Consider the following 8343-nt stretch of genomic DNA (forward strand, 5'->3'; position numbering starts at 1 on the left):
TTCTAATTTCTGTACAGTACTAGAGAAAAAGTTGTAAATAGTGTATGGACAGTGAACACTCCACTAAACACCTAGTCTAATCATCTTTCAGAAACAATGGCATCCACACAGTCATCTATTTCAGATTCTTTGACCGAATAAATAATATATCTATTATAGCTCCATTATACAAATATCATATTCATTATAGAAAAAAGAAAATATAGGAAATCAAGAATGAAAATTAAATAGAACAAATTTATTTTAATCAGACTTCCAATAGGCAACCATGGCTTTCACTTTAGCTGTTTGGTTTTCCAATCTTTTTCTATGCATTTTTCACATATTAAAAATAAAAGCCAATAGTCAATACTGCTATGTCAATTTATTTTTTAAAACTTTATATTTCAAAATCTTTTCTCTTTGATAGTGAAGGAAAAATACAAATTTTTCAAGTAAAAAATAACAAGCTGTTTTTTGATGCCTAGACCTGCACTGCTCACGGCAGCCACTAACACAATACGTGACTCTTGAGCACTTGAAATGTGGCTTCTCTGAATTGAGTTGTACTGTGTCAACTACACACTGGCTTTCAAAGATTCAGCACACACAAAAAAGAATATAAACTATCTCAATAGTTTTTCATATTGATTACATGATGAACTGATAATATTTTGATACACTGGGTTAAATAATACACTATTAAAACTGTTAAAATTAGTTTCACCCTGTTTCTCTGGGTTAGATAACATATTATCACTCATTAACATGTTACTAGGACTATTTTCACTCTGGTCCTTCTCACTTTGTCTAGAGCGGGCTGCTAGTACACTTGCAATGCTATATGTGCCCACATTCTGTATCTGCTGGACGGCCCCCAGCTTTCTACACCCATGTGCTCACTCGTGTACATCCATGGCAGCCTCCATTCTAGGACTTCCTCTCAGTTCCTGTCCAGCACGAAAAAATTATGCGGAAAGAATAACCCCATTTCCTGATGTGGAAAGTGGTGCGTCTGTTATCCTGGTGGATCTTGACCTTGAGGCTTAACAGTTGTGTGAGAAAACTCTAAATCTGGAAACTTCCAAAAAGTCTAGCAAACATACAGAAATCTTAGTGGCATCTTGGCTCCTAACCCTGGACCACATCACACCACAGTCAACACGGCCAGCTCAGTATCTAAGCCAGTCCAAATAATACTAGAGTGAGACATGGCATATCAGCTTATATTTGGGTAGTATTTAGGGTCTTACTGCCTCTTTCTGGCTAATCCCCAGCCCAGGAAGACAAGTGAAGGTTGTCCCAATGTGCATGGAAGCCTGGAGCTCAATACCCCACCCTAGGGCATTATCAGGATTTATACTTTCCTGCAATTCACACCATTTCCTCTCCACACCCAGCAAACTTCCTACAGTGCCAATGGTAGGTGAGAGCCAACTTCACCTCCTTCCTGCAATGCGTCCTCATTTTCCAGAAGCCAGAGGCAAAGAGTCTTGATGTTTGCTAGGAAACTAGCTCCAGGGAGCAGAGGGCTCCTGAGTGTGCTAAATCTTGATTAATATCCCTACAGCTGCCAAGTCACTCACTGTCTCCCCCAGACATAATACAAATAAGCACTTCATGCGCTGAGAGCCCTCACAAAGACGCATCAGTGGTTTCCAGGTGGCAACCGGGAGCAGATTTCTGTTAACTCTCAGTGAATTGAAGAAAAATAAAAAATAGAACCTGATGAATTTTCCAAAAGTCTAAATTTAATCTTTTGAAAGCCTTGTCCTTTACTCCTTTATTTTTAATACTAAGATGTCCTTACTTTTACGAAATAATGATTATAATAAATAGCATGGATTTGTATGTTTAACATCTTGACAACTTCATGCTAGCTCCCAAATATGGAAAGTGTCATAACTGCTCCAAAGACACAAATGTCTGGGAATCAGTGGTCCAGGTTGACACTGAGGGGCAGCTTCCATACCTAATATGCATAAAATCTCTGTTTTATTTAACAAAGACCAGCCCTTAGATTTCTGTAACAGCATTGTCAGATTATTGCAAACTGAGACTGTCCTTTCCCTCTGCCCACCTATTCCCACAAGATGGCTAGGACAGTGCCAGGTACATGAAGGTCCTCAGTAAATATGTACAAACATTGAGTAATGTGTCAGGCTTTCCTGATAGCTCAGTTGGTAAAGAATCCACCTGCAATGCAGGAGACCCCAGTTCAATTGCTGGGTTGGGAAGATCCACTGGAGAAGGGATAGTCTACCCACTCCAATATTTTTGGGTTTCCATTGTGGCTCAGCTGGTAAAGAATCCTCCTGCAACTCGGGAGACGTGGGTTCGATCCATGGGTTGGGAAGATCCCCTGGAGAAAGGAAAGGCTACCCACTCCAGTATTCTGGCCTGGAGAATCTGGTTGCAAAGAGTCAGACACAACTAAGCGAATCTCACTCTGTGTAATGCAGTAAGAATAATTGACGATGCTTCAAAACTGCATTCGATGTGCTGATTTTCTTCTGATTCTACTTAATATTTTTAGAGATCCCAGAAAAGGCAGATTTAGTGTAACAATTCCTTTTATAGATAACTTTTGAATATCAGTTACCTTTACTAAGATTCTGTGCATGCATAAATAACCAAATATAGACATAAAATGTGTAAATAACAAAATGCTTTGAGCAGTTTTCAGTGGTGTCTTTAACTCTTTACAAATGCTGAAGAAGAGCCAACCACATCGTTAGTAAGAGTCTAAACAGTTTTTTAAGTATCTATGGGTGAAGCAAATGTTAAACAAGTGATATCATGACATTGTGTTAAGTTTTAAAGTGGTGGGATGGAATAGATCTGAATTCAGAAAACTCCTGGACAAAGTTATCTAGTTTTAAAAAAGGGGGGGTAGGGGAATGAAATAGTTTAAATGAATATCTAACTAGTTCTCAGGTGAGCAGAGAAGGGAAAAAAAGAAATTTCGAGATGGGAGAGTAAGGTCTCTAAAAAAAGGAGAGAGCTAGAGATTAGCAAGGTCTACTTTTATATCCTATGGTTCTCTTGGTTGGAAACTTGCTAGGGGAACCAAGGGTTACTTTGAGATTTCAGTTTTGAAACCCTGAGTGAAGGCAGAAAGCTGCCCAGATGTGAGTGGATACATCTGTACAAACATTTGGAAGAAAAGGATATTAAGCCAGATCAGTTGTGGACAGCTGTCCCTCATGTAAGTGGCAATGATGGTCACTTCTTTGCACCACAGGGAAAGAGGCACATGACCTTAAGTCAACTTGAGTCACCAGCTCGTTCCCAAAAAAACATCACTGAGAAGACTATCATTTGGCAAAACACATTTTAAAGATGTGCTAACATAACTGTTTTGTCTGAGTTAATTCAATTTTCCTGCATTCACGCTCAATAACAATGATGTTTGGGAAATAACAGAATGATATTGGCATAAAGCAACTTCTTGGACCTATTTAGTAACATTCATGAGAGACTTTGATGTCTCCTGGTTTCTATCTGACAGCTGCTGGAGTTTATTTAATTACTTTGCTTATTCTCATCAGAGTGATGGTCTAATGAAAAGAGGAGGAAGAAATAATGGATTCTGCTGTCTGGATCAATGGGTCCCCTGAAAGCCTGCCTTGAAGGTGATAGGAGTCTAAGCGCTGTAGGGGAGAAGGTCTGTTTTATCTATTTATTGTAAATTGGAGTAGAATTGACACTATATTACAAAGCATCATGTCATTTTTCCATGTTTGTGGAGCAAGTAACCTAGTAAATGAGCCTGAAAAAGTGAAAATATAAACTGTTACAGAATGGCTGGGAAGGCAGGGGTAGGACTCGTATGACCAAGTGTGTGACAGTGAACCAAGGTGGAGGCCGTGGCTCTATGTGGCCAGCGATATGATACTGGACAGAGACAGTTTGCTCATCTACAGCAGGAGGATGAAAATCCCATCTCCCTCCTGGGCTGCTGTGAGGAGTAAATGATATTAATAATCACATGATGCTCCTGCCGCTGCTGCTGCTAAGTCGCTTCAGTCGTGTCCAACTCTGTGTGACCCCATAGACGGCAGCCCACCAGGCTCCCCCATCCCTGGGATTCTCCGGGCAAGAACACTGGAGTGGGTTGCCATTTCCTTCTCCAATGCATGAAAGTGAAAAGTGAAAGTGAAGTCGCTCAGTTGTGTCCGACTCTTAGCGACCCCATGGACTGCAACCTACCAGGCTCCTCCGTCCATGGGATTTTCCAGGCAAGAGTACTGGAGTGGGGTGCCATTGCCTTCTCCCATGATGTTCCTAATGGTGCCTAATTTAGTAAGTACTCCATAAAATACTTTTAAAGCTTGGTTTAAAAAAATTTTTTTAATCAGGGACTTCCCTGGTGGTCCAGTGGCTAAGACACTGCGCTCCCAATGCAGGGGGCCCAGGCTCAATTCCTGGTCAGGGAACTAGATCCCACATGCCACAACTAAAGATCCTTCATGCCACAACTAAGACTCCTATGCAGCCAAATAAGTAAATAAATATTAAAAAAAAATTTTTTAATCAAAAACAGTTTTTATTGGCTTTTTTTTTTTTAAGTTTTTTGGCCGTGCCATGAGGCATTCAGGATCTTAGTTCCCCAATGAGGGATGGGGAATTTGAAGTGTGGAGTCTTAGCCACTGGACCACCAGAGAAGTACCCATAAATTATTTTTATAGCGTCATCATTATCACCACCATCATCATGCAGTTCATTGGCTTTTATCCTGTGTTACCAGGATCTCACAGACTTCAGAGAGGATGATTACCCCACCCTCCCTGAATAACTCTCTGGTGGCCAAGGGTCACTGATATCTTTCAGTCTTCCCTTTCAAATCATGCAGCTGTCTTTATATTTGTTTCAGATATTGAACTTCTGTAGAGAGACCATTTGAACAAAAGTATTTTTTGTTACCAAAATTTTTAAAGTTTGTAAAAGCACGGATCTAGCATGACTCCTTCAATTACAAGTGAAGAAACTGCATGAAGGAGACAGGTCTTTGAGTTCCTCTCAGGCCTGACTTTGCACCTCTCTCTTTTCTTTATAACTTTTTATAATGAGCTATTCTGAATAAACATAAAACTTGGTAGAATAATAAATGTCCATGTTTCCACCACCTAGCTTCTATAATACTTTATTTTGTCATAATTTTAAAGTAAATAACTACACAACATTACCATTTCATAAACACCACAGCATCTGCCTCTAAATGATTAAGAACTTTTTTTTTAATTAAGAACTTTTAAATACACAATCACAATGGAATTACCTCAACAGTAAAATTAAGACTATTTCCTTAATACCATCAAAATATCTTGTCAATGTTAAAATTTCCAGTGGTCCTGTTACATTGATATTATTTTAAAATTGTGAGTCAGGATCTCAATGAAATCTACATGTTAAATGTGGTTAATAAGTCTAAATTTAAAAAAATACTCTGGTTTTCTCCCTTTTTCCCTATCACTATTTATTTATTCAACAATCCTCTCTTTGGACGTTAAGTGTAGTAATAATAATTTGTAATTATTGAAGGACATGGCCATATTTTTAAAAAATTATAGTGGTGGTTGGCAAATTTCAAGCTGTGCCTCAGGGTTAAAAATGAGAGTCATCTACTTTAGCTTTTATGGAATGATGATTAGATGCCAGATGTGTATCTGGATTCACGTAAGTCAGTGTGAGGAAAATGTTGGTACTATCCTAACTTCACAGATGAGGAAACTAAGAAACAGAATGGTTAAATCATTTGCCCAACAGGTCAGGGAGTGATCCAAACACTCTGACTTTAGAACTAGAGTCCCCAACACAAAGAAAGACCACCTTTTCTATTTCCAGGAGCTCTGCAGGCATACACAGACTTCTCCATGTTTTGGTTTTGTTGCTACCTTTTACTCACCCCAGTTTTTCACTGGGGGATGCATTTCTCCCTCAGTCTCACCCTGGGACTTAGACAGTGAACACTGGACACAGAGATCAAAACTGGGCATGTCAGTCTTCCCCGGTGGCTCAGGGGTAGAGTCTGCCTGCCAACGCAGGGTACATGGGTGTGAGCCCCGATCCGGGAAGATCCCACATGCTGCAGATCCCACATGTGCAGCCCTGGGCCACAACTATTGAGCCTGTGCTCTAGACCTGGGAACTGCAACCACGGAATCCCGTGCTCCCTAGGGTCCTTGCTCTGCCACAAGAGAAGCCACTGCAATGAGAAGCCCGCACGTCACAACTAGAGAGTTGTTGCTGCTCCCCGCAACTAAGGAAAGGCCTACACAGCAACAAAGACTCAACACAGGCAAAAATAAGCAAATAAATAAAGTTACATATAAAAACACAGGCCTTTTAAAAAATGGGAATGTCATACAGATGGCCAACAGATACATTAAAAAATGCTCAAAATCGCTAATTATTAGATAAAATCAAAACTACAACCTCACACCAGTCAGAATGGCTATCATTAAAATGCCTTAAAATAACAAATCCTGGAGAGGGTGTGTTTCCACTGTTTCCTCATCTATTTGCCATGAAGTGATGGGACCAGATGCCATGATCTTAGTTTTCTGAATCTTGAGTTTTAAGCCAACCTGCTTATTTAACTTATATGCAGAGTGCATCATGCAAAATGCTGGGCTGGATGAAGCACAAGCTGGAATCACGATTTCTGGGAGAAATAAAAATAACCCCCGAATCAGAGATGACACCACCCTTATGGAAGAAAGCAAAGAAGAACTAAAGAGCCTCTTGATGAAAGTGAAAGAGGAGAGTGAAAAAGCTGGCTTAAAACTCAACATTCAGAAAACTAAGCTCACAGCATCCGGTCCCATCACTTCATAGCAAATAGATGGGGAAACAACAGAAATAGTCAGACTTTATTTTGGGGGGACTCCAAAATCACTGTAGATGGTGACTGCAGCCATGAAATTAAAAGACACTTGCTCCTTGGAAGACAAGCTATGACCAACCTAGACAGCATATTAAAAAGCAGAGACATTACTTTGCCAACAAAGGTTCGTCTAGTCAAAAGCTACAGTTTTTCAGTAGTCTTGTATGGATGTGTGAGTTGGACTATAAAGAAAGCTGAGTGCTGAAGAATTGATGCTTCTGACCTGTTGGTGTTGGAAAAAACTCTTGAGAGATCCTCGGACTGCAAGGAGATCCAACCAGTCCATCCTAAAGGAAATCAATCCTGAATATTCATTGAAAGGACTGACGCTAAAGCTGAAACTCCAATACTTTGGCCACTTGTTGTGAAGAACTGATTCATGGGAAAAGACCCTGATGCTAGGAAAGATTGAAGGCAGGAGGAGAAATGGACGACAGAGGATGAGATGGTTGGATGGCATCACTGACACGATGGACATGGGTTTGGGTGGGTTCTGGGAGTTGGTGACGGACAGGGAGGCCTGGTGTGCTGCGGTTCATGGGGTTGCAAAGAGTCGGACACGACTGAACGACTGAACTGAACTGAACTGATGTCTTTTCCACTATGACTATCTGATAAAAAGATTTCTCTTTTCTTGGTGTAAATGAGCAGGAGTTTTAAAGCCAAATAGCACTGGGTCTGAAATATCAGCTTCAACTCTGTCAATCAAATTTATCTGGGTATCACGGAACTAAGTGTAAAGACAAAGATCATAAAGTTTGAGAACGCACTTAGCACAGCATCTAGCTCCTAGGAGGTGTTTAGTAATAACGGTAGTAACATAATACCCTTTGTGTTATTCCACACAGAGGCAGCACAGCAAAGACAATGAGACTGTGAGCTTAGGGATCAGGTCTCCGGGGTTTGCATTTCATCTCTGCATCTAAGGGGCTTCTCAGGTGACTCACTCAGGTTCCATCCCTGGGTCAGGAAGATCCCCTGGAGAAGGAATGGTAACCCCCTCCAGTATGCTTGCCTGGGAAATCCCATGGACAGAGGGGCCTGGCAGGTATAGTCCAAGGGGTTACAAAGAGTCAAACACAGCTTAGCAACTGAACAGAAACCATCACCTAATTACCAGAGTGACTTTAAGCAAATAACTTAATCTCTCTCAGTCTGTTATTTCCTCTTTAAAGAAGCCACAATAATATCTGTCTAGATTATTCTTCTAAAGGTATGTACCTTATAGGTATATACAGTGCTTGGTACTAAATAAGTGAAAAGTAACAGTGTTATTTATTTTACCATTTTTTAAAATCATTCTGTTCCCCCTATTTATTTAAGCTTTTTAAAAATGGTATTTTTAAAAGATACTTAAAAAATACAAAAAAATGTCCTGAACTTCCTTTTCTTGGGTTCCTTAATTGTTACTACTCCATCATCTATATTCTTTATACATATCCCCACTACCATTAGTCATGATAACGATAGACAT

At 40.1% G+C, this 8343-nt stretch overlaps 1 non-coding gene across 1 annotated transcript; it reads left to right on the top strand.

The window, feature by feature from the left end:
• Positions 1 to 4345: 4345 nt before the first annotated feature.
• TRNAG-CCC (transfer RNA glycine (anticodon CCC)) lies at positions 4346 to 4418 on the top strand. The gene has a single exon. It is a non-coding gene; the product is annotated as a tRNA-Gly (tRNA).
• The last annotated feature ends 3925 nt before the right edge of the window (positions 4419 to 8343 follow it).

The sequence above is a fragment of the Muntiacus reevesi genome, chromosome 4, assembly GCF_963930625.1.
Source record: "Muntiacus reevesi chromosome 4, mMunRee1.1, whole genome shotgun sequence".
Taxonomy (NCBI): Eukaryota; Metazoa; Chordata; class Mammalia; order Artiodactyla; family Cervidae; genus Muntiacus; species Muntiacus reevesi.